Here is a 15,600-nt window from a genome sequence, read left to right on the forward strand (position 1 = left end):
CACTACTCTTAGATCTATTAACCCATTTGTTATTCTTGTTATAACTCTTACAAACTGGAATACTTCTTACAAGAATGAGCTTCATATCCACTCTCTATTTTTAAGATTTTATATTTGATTTTCATAAATTTTTCAAGACTTATATATTGCAATGACATCTTATAATTTTTGTTTGAGATAAGAGCACTTAACATGAGATCTACCCTCCTGTTAATTGTGACAGCATAATGTCCTCAATGTTTACCCATGTTGTCACATATGGCAGGATTTCCTTATATTTTAAGGCTGAATACTGTTCCGTGGTATGTATGTATATATATGAAGCATATATATATATATGAAAATTTTTTTTATCCATTTATGTACACATGGATGTTTCAGATGGACTTTTAGGTTGTTTCCACACTTTGGCTATTGTGAATATTACTGCAATGAACATGGGATCACATATATCTGTCATCCTGATAGTAATCATTTTGGATAAATAACCAGAGGTGGCATAACTACATCATATGGTAGTTCTATATTTAAGTTTTTGAAGAATCTTCATACTCTTTTCTATACTGGCTACACATAATTACATTCCCACCTTAGGGAATGAAGGGTTCCAGTTTCTCCATATCCTTGCCAAAACTTGTCTTTTTAAAAGACAATAGTCATTCTAACAGATGTAAGGTGATATGTCATTATGCTTTTGATTTGCATTTCCCTGATGATTAGTTATGTTGAACATTGAGTACTTTTTTACATACCTGTTATTCATTTGTATGCCACCTTTGGAGAAATGTTCATTTAAGTGCTTTGCCCATTTAAATTTTTTTTGCTAATGAGTTGAAGCAATTTATTCTATATTTTGTATATTAACCCCTTATCAGATATATGGCTTACACATATTTCTCCCATTCTCTAGATTGCCTCTGTACTCTGTTAATCATTTTCTCTGCTGAGCAGAAGCTTTTTTAGTTTAATATAGTCTCACTTGTCTAATTTTGCTTTTGTTTCTTGTACTTTTGGTATCACATCCAAGAAATTATTTCCAAGACCGATGTCATAAAGGTTTTCCCCTTAATTTTCTTCAAGGCATTTTGTAGTTTCAGGTATTACATTTAAGTCTTTAATTTTGAGTTGATTTTTGTTTATGGTGTAAGATAAGGGTTCAATTTAATTATTTTGCACATGGATATCCAATTTTCCCAGCATCATGTGTAGAAGAGATTATCTTTTACCCATTGTGTATTTTGGGGGTCCTTGTTGAAGATTAGTTGATTGTATATGCGTGTGTTTATTCCTGTGGTCTCTATTCCATTGTTCTATATGTCTATTGTATGTTAGTACTATACTTTTTTACAGTTTTTAAAAACAGCTATGGTAAGATTCACATACTATACAAATCATCCATTTTATGTGTATAGTTCAAGGTTTTTAAAAATATATATTCACAGATATGTATAGCTATCACCACAGTCAATTTTAGTACATTTTTATCACCTCAAATAAAAATCTTGTAACCTTAGCCATCACTTCACTACCTTCATCCACCACAGCCCTAAGAAACTACTAATGTACTTTCTGTCTCTATAGATTTGTCTATTTTGTACATTTTATGTAAATGGAAACATATGGTCAGAAGCCCTACAAGCTAAATTTCACCCAGTAACTATTTTCACTCTAAACAAGAGCCTGGCACTGATAAACATCCTGTGGTGGTGAGATGTTGAAATTTCTATTTAAAATAATTAATGGATAGCACTCTTTACCCAGGAGCCAAAAAAAAAAAAAAATCCCTGGAGACTTGATTAAATCCCCTCAAGAGATAACCTTGTTAAACTTAAGTGAGAGAGAGTAATGCTATGTGGGGCTGATTACTATAGACTTTCTCCTTGAAAGTACCCTTACAACAGCCACCAGGAGAGTAGGGCACATTATATGACAATATGACCAATTCATCAAGAGTATATGACATTCAACAATTGTCCTACTAGCCATATATTCAAGAAAATTGAAAAAATACATATCTACACAAAAATGTGTACATGAACATTCACAGCAGCATTATTCATAATAGCCAAAAAGTAGAAACAACCCAAATATCCATCAAGTGGTAAATGCATTAACAGAGTATTGTGTATCAATACCATAAAAATATTATTTGGCCATAAAAAGGAAAGAAGTACTGATACACGCTACTTTAGAGATGAACCTTGATATCATGCTAACTGAAAGAAACAAGTACTATAAACAAGTAAGAAAAAAGTACTATACTGTTTTAGTTACTGTAGATTTGTAATATATTTCAAAATCAGGAAGTGTATTATCTCCAGCTTTGTTCTTCTTACTTAGAATTACTTTGACTATTCAGGAATTTTGTTGTTCCACATGAATTTTTGGATTGTTTTTTCTATTTATGTAAAAAAATGCAATTGGGATTTTGATAGGAATTGCACTGAATCTATAAATTGCTTTGTGTAGTGTGGACATTTTAACAATATTAAGTCTTCCAATTCATGAACATGGGGTGACTTTTCATTTATTTTTGTCTTCTTTTAATTTCTTTCATCAATGTTTTGTAGTTTTCAGAGTATAAGTCTTTCACTTCTTAAAGTTTGTTCCTAAGTATTTTATTCTTTTGATGCTATTGTAAATGGGAATGTTTTCTTAATTTCCTTTTTGGATGGTTCATTGTTAGTGTACTGAAACACAACTGACTTTTGGATGTCGATTTTGTATCCCAACACTTTACTGAATTAATTTATTAGTTCTAAAAGTGGTTTTCTTTTCTTTCTTTCTTTTTTTTTTCAGAGTCTTTAGGATTTTCTATACATAAGATCACGTCATTTACAAATGGAACTAATTTAACTTAATTATTCTTTGGATGCCTTTTATTTCTTTTTCCTGCCTAATTTCTTTGGTTATGACCTCTGGTACTATATTGAATAGAAGTGGTAACAGTGGCCATCCATTCCTTGTACCTGATCTTAGAAGAAAAGCTTTGTATTTTTTACCATTGTGTATGATGTTAACTATAGGTTTTCCATATACAGCTTTTATTATGTTGAATTTATTTTTTCCTATTCCTAGTTTGTTGAGAGTTGTTATCATGAAAGAATGTTGAATTTTGCCATATGACTTTCGGCATTTGTTGAGATGATCTTGTAATTTTTATTCTTCTGTTAATTTGGTATGTCATATTGATTACTTTTCGTATGTTAAAACATCCTTGAACACAGAGTTAAATTCCACTTGGTCATGGTTGTATGGTCCTGTTAATGTGCTGTTGAATTTGGTTTCCTAGTACTTTCTGGAGGATTTGAAAAAAATCTTCACGTAGATGAAAATCTACATATGTCAGGATAATTGGCCTATAATTTCTTGTCATGCCTTTGATGTTGGTATTAGAGTAATGTTGGCATTATAAAATAAGTACGAAGCACTCTCTCCTGTTCTAATTTTTGGAAAAGTTTAAGAAGGATTGGCCTTAATTCTACTATAAATGTTTAATAGAATTCTCCAGGGAAGCCATCTAGTCCTGAGTTTTTCTTTATTAGCAGTTTTATAACATACCAATTTAATATCCTTACTAGTCATAGGTCTGTTCAGATTTTTTATTTATTAATGATTCAGGCTTGGTGGATTGTATATTTCTAGAAATTTATCCATTTCTTCTAGGTTTTCTAAAACTTGTCATGTAGTTTTTCGTAGTACTCATTTATATTTTTATTTCTGTGATGTCAATTATGATGTCTCCTCTTTCATTTCAACTTTTATTTGAGTCTTCTCTCTCTCTTTAATATACCCAATGGTCTGCCAATTTTGTTTGTCTTTCAAAAACACAGACTCTTACTTTTGTTGGTCTCTTTTCTTTTTTTGTATCTTCTTGAAAAAATATTAAGTCCTTTGACGATTTAAAAATTATTGATATTTTCTTTTTGTTTTCTTTTGCTTTACTTCTTTATTTTTATTTTCAATTAGAGTTGACATTCAGTATTATTTTATATTAGTTACAAGTATACAAGTATACAGGTATACAGCTGAGTGGTTAGACTTTTATATAATTTATAAAGTGATCCCCTCAATTAGTCTAGTACTCACCAGGAATTATACATAATTATTAGAATAATATTGACTTTATTACCTATGCTTTACTTCACATCCCCATGACTATTTTGTAACTACTAATTTGTACTTCTTTATCCCTTTACCTTTTTCACCCTGCCCCCCAACCACCCTCCCATCAGAAAATCACAAGTTTGTTCTCTGTATCTATGAGTCTGTTTCTGTTTTGTTTGTTCATTTGTATGGTCCTTTAGATTCCACATATAAGTGAAATCATATGGTATTTGTATTTCTCTGACTTATTTCACTTAGTATAATACCCTCTAGATCCATCTATGTCATCACAAATGGTAAGATTTCATTTTTTAATAGTGGAGTAATATTCTATTGTATGTATGTACCACCTCTTCTTTATCCAGTTGTCTATTGATGGGCATTTAGGTTGCTTCTATATCTTGGCTCTTATAAATAATGCTGAAAATGGACATAGAGGTGCATATATAATTTCGAATTAGTGTTTTGGTTTTCTTTGGATAAATAGCCAGAAGTGGAATTGGTAGGTCATAAGGTAGTTCCATTTTTAATTTTTTGAGGAAACTCCAAACTGTTTTCCATAGTGGCTGTACCAGTTTGCAGTCCCACCAACAGTGCACAGAGTTTCCCTTTTCGCCACATCCTCGCCAACACTTGTTTTTTGATTTGATGACGATAACCATTCTGACAGCTATGAGATAATAATTCATTGTAGATTAAATTTTCATTCTCTGGTGATCAGTGACATTGAGCATCTTTTCATATCTCTTGGCTATCTGTATGTCCTCTTGAGAGAAATGCCAATTCAGCTCCTTTGCTCATTTTTTTTATTTGATTGTTTTTTTGTTTTTTTTTTGTTTTTTTGTTTTTTTGTTTTTTTGCCGTTGAATTGTGTGAGTTCCTTATAAATTTTGGATATTAACCTATTATTAGATGTATCATAGGCAAATATCTTCTCCCATTCAGTATTTTGTCTTTTCATTTTGTTGATAGTTTCCTTTGCTGTGCAAAAACTTTTTAGTTTCAGAGAGAGAAAAAAATGGCATTGATGAAAGTGGCTCAGTTCATCCCTCTTGTGACCAAATCAAAGTTGTGACAGAAACAAGGAGCAAACAGTGAGGAAAATCGCCAGGGATCTAGATGAACAAGGCTTACAAATAAGGAAAGAAATAAGAAATAACCCTGCGACTAGAGGAGATAGGACAGGGCAAGGACATGAGACTGCCCATTCCCGAATGGCTGAGTGGGACAGAGGCCATAGCAACGGCAGCCAGCAGCTGCTGATACCTCTTAAAGGGGAGGTGTCCGCGAGCAGACTTTTGTGGTGATGGACCTGCTTGCTCTGAGCACCAGCACTGGGATAGCTGCTTGAGGGTCACCAGGGACTTACAGGGGGACACTGAGCTGTCGGAATGAGGGCCGGAGGCGAGACTTATTCTATATAGAGTACCAGCAGTATCCATTGTTCCTCTTGAGTCCTCCCCCCTCCCAGTGTGCAGACTCAGTGCTTCCATAGTGGAGAGTTCATCAAACTGGATGACAGAGGTCACTCTGCTGAGAGGATTCCCTGAAACTCTGCCTCCCCCAACCAGGGCCCCAGCCAGGCCACATATACGTGTGTCCTCGGTGAGTCAGGCGCTCCTTGCTGAGTAGCACCAAGACTCACAGTGGTGGGAGCTGACCTCAGTTTCTGGTGTGGTCTTTTGAGGCAGTTATAAGCACAGAATCTGTGGATTGCTTGCTGAATCTTAATAGGTGGCCCCAGAGGGGCACAGGCTGGGGCTAAATTTGGCCTGCATCCGAACTCCTCTCAGGACTGTGCCACTGGATACCAACTTCACAAATCCACACTAATAAGACTGGGAGACTTAGGAGCTTTGTTTAATACATAGAAACAGAAACAGAAAGGTAGCCAAAATGGGAAGACAAAAAAGCAGAACTCATATGAGAAAACAGAACAGAGATCCAGGAATAATGGAGTCAAGCAATCTAACAGATGCTTCTTTATCTGATTATAAAGATGCTCAATGAATGTAGGGGAAGAATAGATGAATTCAGTGAGAACTTTAACAAAGAGATAAAAAAACATAAAAATGGAAATGGAAATTATAAATTAGAACCAGTCAGAAGTAAAGAACATATCTGAGATGAAAAGCTTATTAAATGGAATAAACAGAATGAATAAAGAAGAGGATCAAATGAACTATACAGAGGATGTGGGACCAGGGACACTCAATCAGAATGGCAAGAAAAATGAACCCAAGATTATAATAATAATTTAAGGAGCCTATGGGACACTATAAAATGTAAAAAATATCCATGTCATAGGGGTACTGGAAGGAAAACAAGACGATGAAGAGCTATTTGAAGAAATAATGATAGAAAACTTCTCTAATCTGGTGAAGGAAATAGACATAAAACCCCAAGAAGTTCAGAGAGTCTCAGAAAACCAGGAACCCAAAGAGGCTCACTCCAAGACACATCATAATTAAAATACCAAAGGTTAAATACAAAGAGAGAATCTTAAAAGCAGCAAGAGAAAAGCAGTTAGTTACCTATAAGGGAGAACCCATAAAATTGGCAGCTGATTTCTCAAAATAAACTATGCAAGACAATACGGCTTGGCACAAAATATTCCATGTGATGAAAACCCAGGATCTACAACCAAGAATACTTTATCCAGCAGGAAATGTTGGAGGGACTTCTTTAAGAAGAAAAAAAAAAACATGTATCAAAGACAGGAATAAAGAATGGTAATAACTACATTCCTATCAACAAATACCTGAAATGGAAAAGATTTAAATGCTTCAACCAAAAGGTAGAGTGGCTGAATGGATAAGATAACAAGACCCCTACATATGCCTCCTACAAGAGACTCAGTTCATATTAAAAGACACACACAGACTAAATAGGAGGGAATGGAAAAATATATTGCCTTGATAGACCTAGAGGATATTGTGCTGAATGAAATGAGTTGGATAGAGAAAGACAAATATCACATGATTTCATGTACATGTGGAAACTAAAGATCAAAATAAACGACAACAAGAACAAAAGTGGAAATAAATTCGTAGATACAGAGAATATTTTGAGGGCTAGTAGATGGGAGGTGGGTTGGGGGATTGGCAAAAAAAGGCAAAGTGATTAAGAGATACAAATAGTTTCAGAATAGACATGGAGATGTAGAGTGTAGCATGGGGAAGGTGGTTAATAATGTTGTAATATATATGTAAGGGGGAAGAGGCCTACTAAATTTAGTGGGGTGATTGCTTTGCGAGTTACATGTATCTCTGATCACTGTACTATACAACTATGCCAACTATAATTGAAAAAATAACTCATTTAATTGTACAATGTAAATACAAGCAATTAATCATTTATTATATTTCAATATAGCTGGAAAAGAAAAAAACCACATTTTTAGTTTGATATAGTCCCATTTATTTATTTATTTTTGGTTCCCTTGCTAAAGAAGATACTGCCTATAAATTCTTCAAGGTGTTTTATGATTTAAGAACTTACATTTCAGTCTTTAATACATTTAGAGTTTATTCTTGTATATGGTGTAAGAAAGTGGTCCTGTTTGATTTTTTTGCATATATCTGTCCAATTTACCCAACACCACTTATTGAATAGATTGTCTATACATTACTGTATATTCTTGCCTCCTTTGTCATGGAGTAAATGACCATGTAGGCGTGGGTTTATTTCTGGACTCTTTGTTCTGTTCCATTGATCTATGTGTCTGTTTTTATGCCAGTACCATGCCGTTTTGATTACTATAGCCTTGCAGTATAGTCTGATATCAGGTAGTGATATTTCCAACTTTGTTCTTCTTTCTCAAGATTGCCATGGCTTTTCAGAGTCTTTTAGGTTCCATATAAATTTGAGCATTATTTGTTCTAGTTCTCTGGAAAACAACATTGCTGTTTTGATAGGGATTGCATTGAATCTATACATTGCTTTGGATAGTATGGCCATTTTAATGATGTTAATTCTTCCTATCCATGAGCACAATATATACTTCCATTTATTTGTAACTTCTTCCATTTTTCTCTTCAATATCTAATAATGTTCTCATTACAGGTCTTTTACCTTCATGGTTAAATTTATTTCTAAGTTCTTTGATACAGTTGTAAATGGGACTGTTTTCTTAATTTATTTTTCTGATAGTTTTTTTTACTGGTGTATAAAAATTCAACTGATTTTGGAATATTAATTTTGTATCCTGCTACTTTACTGAATTCATTTATCTCCTCTAGTAGTTTTTTGGTGAAATCTTTGGAGTTCTCTCTATATAGTATCATTTCATCTGCAAATGATGGCAGTTTTACTTTTTTCCTTCTGATTTGGATGCCTTTTTATTTCTTTTTCTTTTCTGATTGTTGTGACTAAGACTTCCAATACTATGTTTAATAAAAGTGGTGAAAGTGGACATCTGTGCCTTGTTTCTGATATTAAAGAAAACGCTTTTAGCTTTTTATCAGTGAGTGTGATGTTAGTTGTGGGTTTGTCATACATGGCCTAACTTATGTTGTTATGTTTCCTCTATTCACACATTGCTGAGAGTTTTTGCCATAAATTAATGTTGAATTTTGTCAAATGCTTTTTCTGCATGTATTGATGTGATCATATGATTTTTATCTTTCAGTTTTTTAATGTAGTGTATCATATTAATTTATTTGCAGATATTGAACCAACCTTGCATCCCAGAAAATGACTTCAACTTCATCATGTATGATTTTTTTAATATGCTGCTGAAAGTTTTTGCTAATATTTTGTTGAGGATTTTTACATTTATATTCAACACAATATTGACCTATAATTTTATATTTTTGTAATATCTTTGCCTGGCTTTGAAATTAGGATAGTGGCAACCTCATAAAATTAGTTTCAGATCCTTCCCTCCTCTTGAATTTTATTAAGAAGTTTGAGAAGAAGAGGTGTTCATTCTTCTTTAAATGTTTGGTAAAAAAAATACCTATGAAGCCATCCAGTTCAGGACTTTGTTTTTTGGGAGTTTTTTGTTTGTTGATTTGATTTTGTTAGAAGGTATTGGTCAGTTCAGATTTTCTGTTTCTACTTGACTCAGTCTTGGAAGATGGTATGGTTCTAGGATTTTATTTATGTTTTCCAGATTGTCTAATTTGTTGGTATATAATTGCTCGCAGTATTTTTGTTTTATATTAATTTGTATTTCTGTGTTATCAGTTGTTTCTTTTCTTTATTTTATTTTATTTATTTGAGTTCTCTTTTATTTTTTCTTGTTGAATCTTTTTAGGTGTTTATTAATTTTATCTTTCCAAAGAACCAGCTCTTGGTTTCATTGATCTTTTGTATTGTTTTTATTTTTAGATTGTTTTGTTTATTTTTGCTTTGATCTGTATTATATCCTTCCTTCTACTCACTTTAGGCTTTGTTTGCTTTTCTTTTTTAGTTCCTTTAGATGTAAGGTTAGATTATTTATTTGAGATTTTTGTTTTGTTTTGTTTCTTGAGGTAGGCTTGTATTGCTATGAATTTCCTTCTTAGGACTGCTTTTGCTGTGTCCCATAGATTTTGGGTCATTATGTTTTTATTTGTTCAAGGTATGTTTTTATTTCTTCCTTGATCTCATTGTTAACCCATTCATTATTTAATAGCATGTAATTTAGTCTCCATATATTTCTGTATTTTTCAATTTTTTTCTTGTAATTAATTTCTAGTTTCTTATAATTAATTTCTGTGGTCAGAGAAGATGCTTGATATGATTTAGTATCTTTAATCTTACTGAGACTTGTTTTGTGGCCTAACATGTGGTCTACCTTGGAAAATATTCCATGTATACTTGAGAAGAATGTATATTTCGCTGCTTTGGTGTAAAATGCTCTAAAAATATCAATTAAATACATCTGGTCTAAATGTATCATTTAAAGCCAGTCTTTTTTATTCATTTTCTGTCTGGAAGATCTTTCCAATGGTGTCAATGGAGTGTTAAAGTTCTCCACTATAACTGTATTACTTTTGATCTTTTCCTTTATGTCAGGCAATATTTGCTTTATATATTTAGGTGCTCTTATGTTGGGTATATAAATGTTTACTAGGGTTATATCCTCAGTTGAATTGATTCCTTTTCATTATGTAATAACTTTTTTTGTCTTTTATTATAACCTTTGTTTTAAAGTCTATTTTGTCTGATACAAGTATTGCTAACCCAACTTTATTCTTCTTTTCATTTGCATGAAATATCTATTTCCATCCCTTTACTTTCAGTCTCTGTGTGTTGTTTGATCTAAAGTGAGTCTCTTGTAGGCAGCATTTGTAAGGGTCTCAAATTTTTATCCACTCAGCCACCCTATGTCTTTTTATTGGAGCATGTAATCCATTTATATTTAGTGATTATTGATAGGTAAATAGTATTGCCATTTTATTATTCGTATTTATGTTTTTTCCCTCCTCTGTTTCTTAAAGACATCCCTTTAACATTTCTTGTAATATTGGCTTGGTGGTGATGAATTCCTTTAGCTTTTTAATGTCTGGGAATCTCTTTAATTCACATCGTTTTAAATGATAGTCTTACTGAGTAGAGTAGTCTTGGTAGTAGGTCCTTGCTTTTCATCACTTTCAGTATTTTGTGCCAGTCCCTTCAGGCCTGCAAAGTTTCTGTTGAGAAATCAACTGACAGTCTTACAGGAGCATCCTTGTAGGTAACTAATTTCTTTTCTATTGCTGATTTTAAGGTTCTCTCTTTGTCTTTAACTTTTTAATTATGGCATTTTAATTATGATATGTATTGGTGTGGGCCTCTTTAGATTCAACTTTTTTGGGACTCTCTGTGCTTCCTAGTATATGTCTATTTTCTTCACCAGATTAAGGAAATTTGCAATTATTTCCTCAAATAGTTTCTCAATTTTTTGTTTTCTCTCTTCTCCTTCTGATACTCCTATGATGTGAATGTTGTTACGCTTGATGTTGTGCCAGAGGTTCCTTAAACTATTCTCATTTTTTTTCATTCTTTTTTTCTTTTTGCTGTTCTGATTGAGTGTTTTTGCTACTTTGTCTTCCAAATGGCTGATTCAGTCTTCTGCTTCATCTGATATGCTATTGAGTCCTTCTGGTGTATTCTTCATTTAAGCTATTGTAGTTTTCATTTCTGACTGGTTTTTTTATATGGTTTCCGAGTCCTTTTTTATGCTTACTATCATTTTTTAAAGTTGTCATTGAGCTCATCTATTCTTCCCCTAAGTTTATTGAGCTTTTTTATAACTAGTGATTTGGACTCTATATCTGGTAGGTTGCTTGCTTCCATCTTATTTAGAACTTTTTCAGTTTTGTCCTGTTCTTTAATTTGGGACATGTTTCTTGATTTCTCATTTTGGCTGCCTCTTTGTGTTCATCTATATGTATTAGGTAAATCTGCTATATCTCCCAGTCTTGGCCAAGTGGCCTTATATGATAGTTGCCCTGTGTGGCCCAGTGGTGCATTATCTCTGATCACCTGTGCTGGGTGCTCCAGGAGTGTCCCTTGTGTGGGTTAGATTTGCCCCCTGGTTTTAGTTGAGCCTCGGTTGCTGTGGTCATGTCAGTGGGATTGACTCTCAGGCTGACTAGCTGTGAGGACTGGCCGTACACACAGTATATGAGCTGCTGTATAGGGGCCGACCCCCGGGAGTGGGATTTGCCCCACTGAGCTTGTGTGCCTCTTGAGATCCTCCTTTGGTTATGCTGCTTGTGGGGATAGTCAGGTTGTGCTCTCTTGTGGTGTGATGCAAGGTTGTAGCTTTATTGGTTCTGGGGTCCCTTGGGAGGGGCTCCTGTACAGGTCAAGTCAACTGCTGCCTATGAACAGCCTGGGGCTACCTGGTAGGAACTACAAAGCTATCTGTGGTTGGTTGTTGCCTATAATGGACCTGGAAGCACAGGGGAGAGGCCATGTAGGTAACAGAGGTTAGCTGCCAACAATATCAGGCTTGGGTCAGCTCAACAAGAGGCCCAGTGCACTCCAAGGCTTGAAACTGCCTGCTAGATGTGTGTAAGGCTTAGCAGCTGAAAGAGACTTAGACTGTATGCTAGTTGAGTGAGGTAGGGTGGAGGGAGTAAACTTGTTTGGGCAAGTGATGTTCCTCATGTTAGTGCAAATTCAGTTTTTTTGCCAGTGCTGAGCCTATGGCCACTCACGAAAGTTCAGATCACACCTAGGCCAACTTTGCCCACCTTGACCCACAGACCCCTGAGATTTATTCAAGAAATACTACTAGGCTGGGTTGGTTGTTCACTAATGAAAAGTGTCTCCCTACAAAAGCAAGTGGGGGAGGGGGAGAGATGAGGCCTGTTTATTGTTCCTGGCTGAGCCTCCGGGTTGTGTAGAGAGGGGTGGGGCTAGTTGCCCAGCCATGAAATTGCCACTGGCAATTTACTGTTTATATAGGGCAGAGTTCAGGGAATCACCAAGGCAGGATAAGTAGAGCTCTGCAGGGCAATGCACAATCATATTGGCTGTGGGGGTAAGGGCTCAATACAGGCAAGATGGTGCCCACCTTTAGGCTGCACAGGAAGAAGGCTCAACACAGGGATACTGGTGAATGTCCCTCCAGCCCTAGCCCTGAAGCCACACAACTTAGTTTTTCCCTGTATGTCTCTGGCACCTCAAGATGTTGTCCCTCCACCAGAGCCCAGTGTGAGAATCTGCGAGTAAGTCTGTATGCAGGCCCTTTAAGGGAATGCTTGGGTTTCCAATTGCCTTCTAGTGCACCTGGATATATGGAATCTCCACTGATTTTTACTGCCAGATTTTGTGCAGACTCCTCTTCCTAGCACTTGAACCTCAGTCTGAGGAGCCCCGATATGGGGCTGGGGCCCCTTGCTCCTCCAGGGGGACCTCCACAGCCAACATATCCTTTCCAATGTTCAATCTCTACACATGGATGTGAGGCCAGTTAGTTTCATATCTCTGCCCCTCCTACCAGTCTCAAGGTGGCTTATTCTTTATATCCTTATTTATAAGAGTTCTGTTCAGCTTGTCTTCAGATTGTTATCCAGGTTAATTGTTCTGTAGTTAAGTTGTAATTTTAATGCAGTCATGGGAGAAGGCAAGCACAGTGTTACCTACACCACTATATTGACTGGACCCTCTGTTGGTCTTTTTTCTATTCTCTATTGTATTTATTTGTATTCTAATTTTTATTATTTACTTATTTTTGCCAATTTGGGGCTTAAGGTTCTTTTTTCTAGTTCTTTAAGGTGTAATGTTAGGTCATTTATTTGTTATCTTTCTCTTTTTAAATGTAGTGTTTTATCTGTATAAACTTCCCTCTGATTTTTTTGAGGTACTACAAACCTTCCCCATATGAGATGGCAATCTTATTTGATAAATCTTGAGTGTTTGTTCTGACTGTTCCACTGAATGGCCATGTCCCCATCTCTCTCTCTCTCTCCTCCAGCCTCCCTATTCCTTGAAACACAACAATATTGAAATTACAAGAGGCCTAGCTTTCAGCTTATTTCAACTTTCGACATGCCTTCCTCACTAAGCTTTATAATTTCTAGCTTTTGAATTATGAAGCTTAGTGAGGAAGGCGTGTCGAAAGTTGAAATAAGCTGAAAGCTAGGCCTCTTGTGCCAAACAATTAACCAAGATGCGAATGCAAAGAAAAAGTTCTTGAAGAAATTAAAAGTGTACTCCAGTGAACACACAAATTATAAGGATGCAAAATAGACTTATTGCTGATATGCAGAAAGTTTTAGTAGTCTCTGTAGAAGATCAAACCAGCCACAACATTCTCTTAAGCCAAAGCCTAATCCAGAGCAAACCCTAACTCTCTTCAATTCTATGCAGGCTGACAGAGGTGAAGAAACTGCAGAAGAAAAGTTTGAAGCTAGCAGAGGTTGGTTAATGAGGTTTAATAATAAAAAAAAGCATAAAAGTGCAAGATGAAGCAGCAAGAGATGATGTAGAAGCTGCAGCAAGTTATCCAGAAGATCTAACTAGAATAATTAATGAAGGAGGCTACACTAAACAACAGATTTTCCGTGTAGATAAAACAGCCATACACTGGAAGAAGAGGACTTTTATAGCTAGAGAGGAGAGGTCAGTGCTTGGTTTCAAAGCCTTAAAGGACAGGATGGCTCTCTTATTAGGGGCTAATGCAGGTGGTGACTTTAGGTTGAAGTCAGTGCTCATTTATCCTAGGAATCTTAAGAATTATGCTAAATCTACTCTGCCTATGTTCTATAAATGGAACAACAATTCATGAATGATTACATATCTGTTTAAAGCACGGTTTACTGAATATTTTAAACCTACCGTTGAGACCTACTGCTCCGAAAAAAAGATTCCATTCAAAATATTACTTCTCACACTTTGTAAATTATGTAAATGTCTAACCACTATTCTGTAAACCTGAAACAAATATAAAATAATATTTAATGTCAACTCTATATTTGAAAAATTAGAATTAAAAAACAAAAATATTACTGCTCATTGACAATGCACCTGATCACCCAAGAGTTCTGATAAAGATATACAGCAGGATAGCAAGATTAATGTTTTCATGCCTGTTATCATAACATCCATTCTACAGCCCATGGACCAAGGAGTAATTTTGCCTTTCAAGTCTTATTATTTAAGAAATACACATCATAATACTACAACTACCATAGATCTTGATTCCTCTGACGGATCTGGTCAAAGTCAATTGAAAACCTTCTGGAAAAAAGTCATCATTCTAGATGCCATTAAAATCATTCATGATTCATGGGAAGAGGTCAAAACATCAACATTAACAGGAGTTTGGAAGAAGTTGATTCCAGCCCTCATGAATGACTTTGAGGGGTTCAGGGTTTTAGTAGAAGAAGTAACTGCAGATGTGTTATAAGTAGAAAGGGAACTGAAATTAAAAGTGGATCCTGGACATGGTTCCATAGTGTAGTGGTTAGCATGTCTGCTTTGCATGCAGAAGGTCCTGGGTTCACGCCCCAGTGGAACCACTGTCCATGGTCTACGGCCATGCCACCTTGAACAAGCTCGATGTCTGATCTCAGAAGCTAAGCAGTGTCGAGACTGGTTAGTACGTGGATGGGAGACCACCTAAGAAGACCAGGTGCTATAGGCATAAATAATAATAAATAAAGAAAAGTGGATCCTGAAAATATGACTGAATTACTGCAATCTTACGATAAAAATTTAATGGGTAAGATGTTACTTCCTATAGGTGAGGAAAGAAAGTGGTTTATTGAAGTGGAATCTACTCTTAGTGAAGATGCCTTGAGAATTGTTGAAATGACCACAAAGGTTTTAGAATATTACAAAAATTTAGTCAATAAAGCAGCAGCAGGGTTTGAGAAAATTGACTCCAATTTTGAAAGAAGTTCTACTATGGGTAAAATGCTATCAAACAGCATTGCATGCTACAGAGAAATTGTTCCTGGAAGAAAGAGTTGATCGATGCAGCAAACTTTATTGTTGTCTTATTTTAAGAAATTGCCACAGATACCCCAACCTTCAACAAACACCACCTTGATCAGTCATCATCCATCA

General features: G+C 35.2%; 1 protein-coding gene and 1 non-coding gene across 2 annotated transcripts in view; both read left to right on the forward strand.

Annotated features, from left to right (window-relative positions):
• Window positions 1-15,600, forward strand: part of KLF8 (KLF transcription factor 8) — a 240,494-nt gene that overhangs the window by 54,015 nt on the left and 170,879 nt on the right.
• On the forward strand, window positions 14,978-15,050 carry TRNAA-UGC (transfer RNA alanine (anticodon UGC)). The gene has a single exon. It is a non-coding gene; the product is annotated as a tRNA-Ala (tRNA).

The sequence above is a fragment of the Pteropus medius genome, unplaced genomic scaffold, assembly GCF_902729225.1.
Source record: "Pteropus medius unplaced genomic scaffold, Ma_sr-lr_union100, whole genome shotgun sequence".
NCBI lineage: Eukaryota > Metazoa > Chordata > Mammalia > Chiroptera > Pteropodidae > Pteropus > Pteropus medius.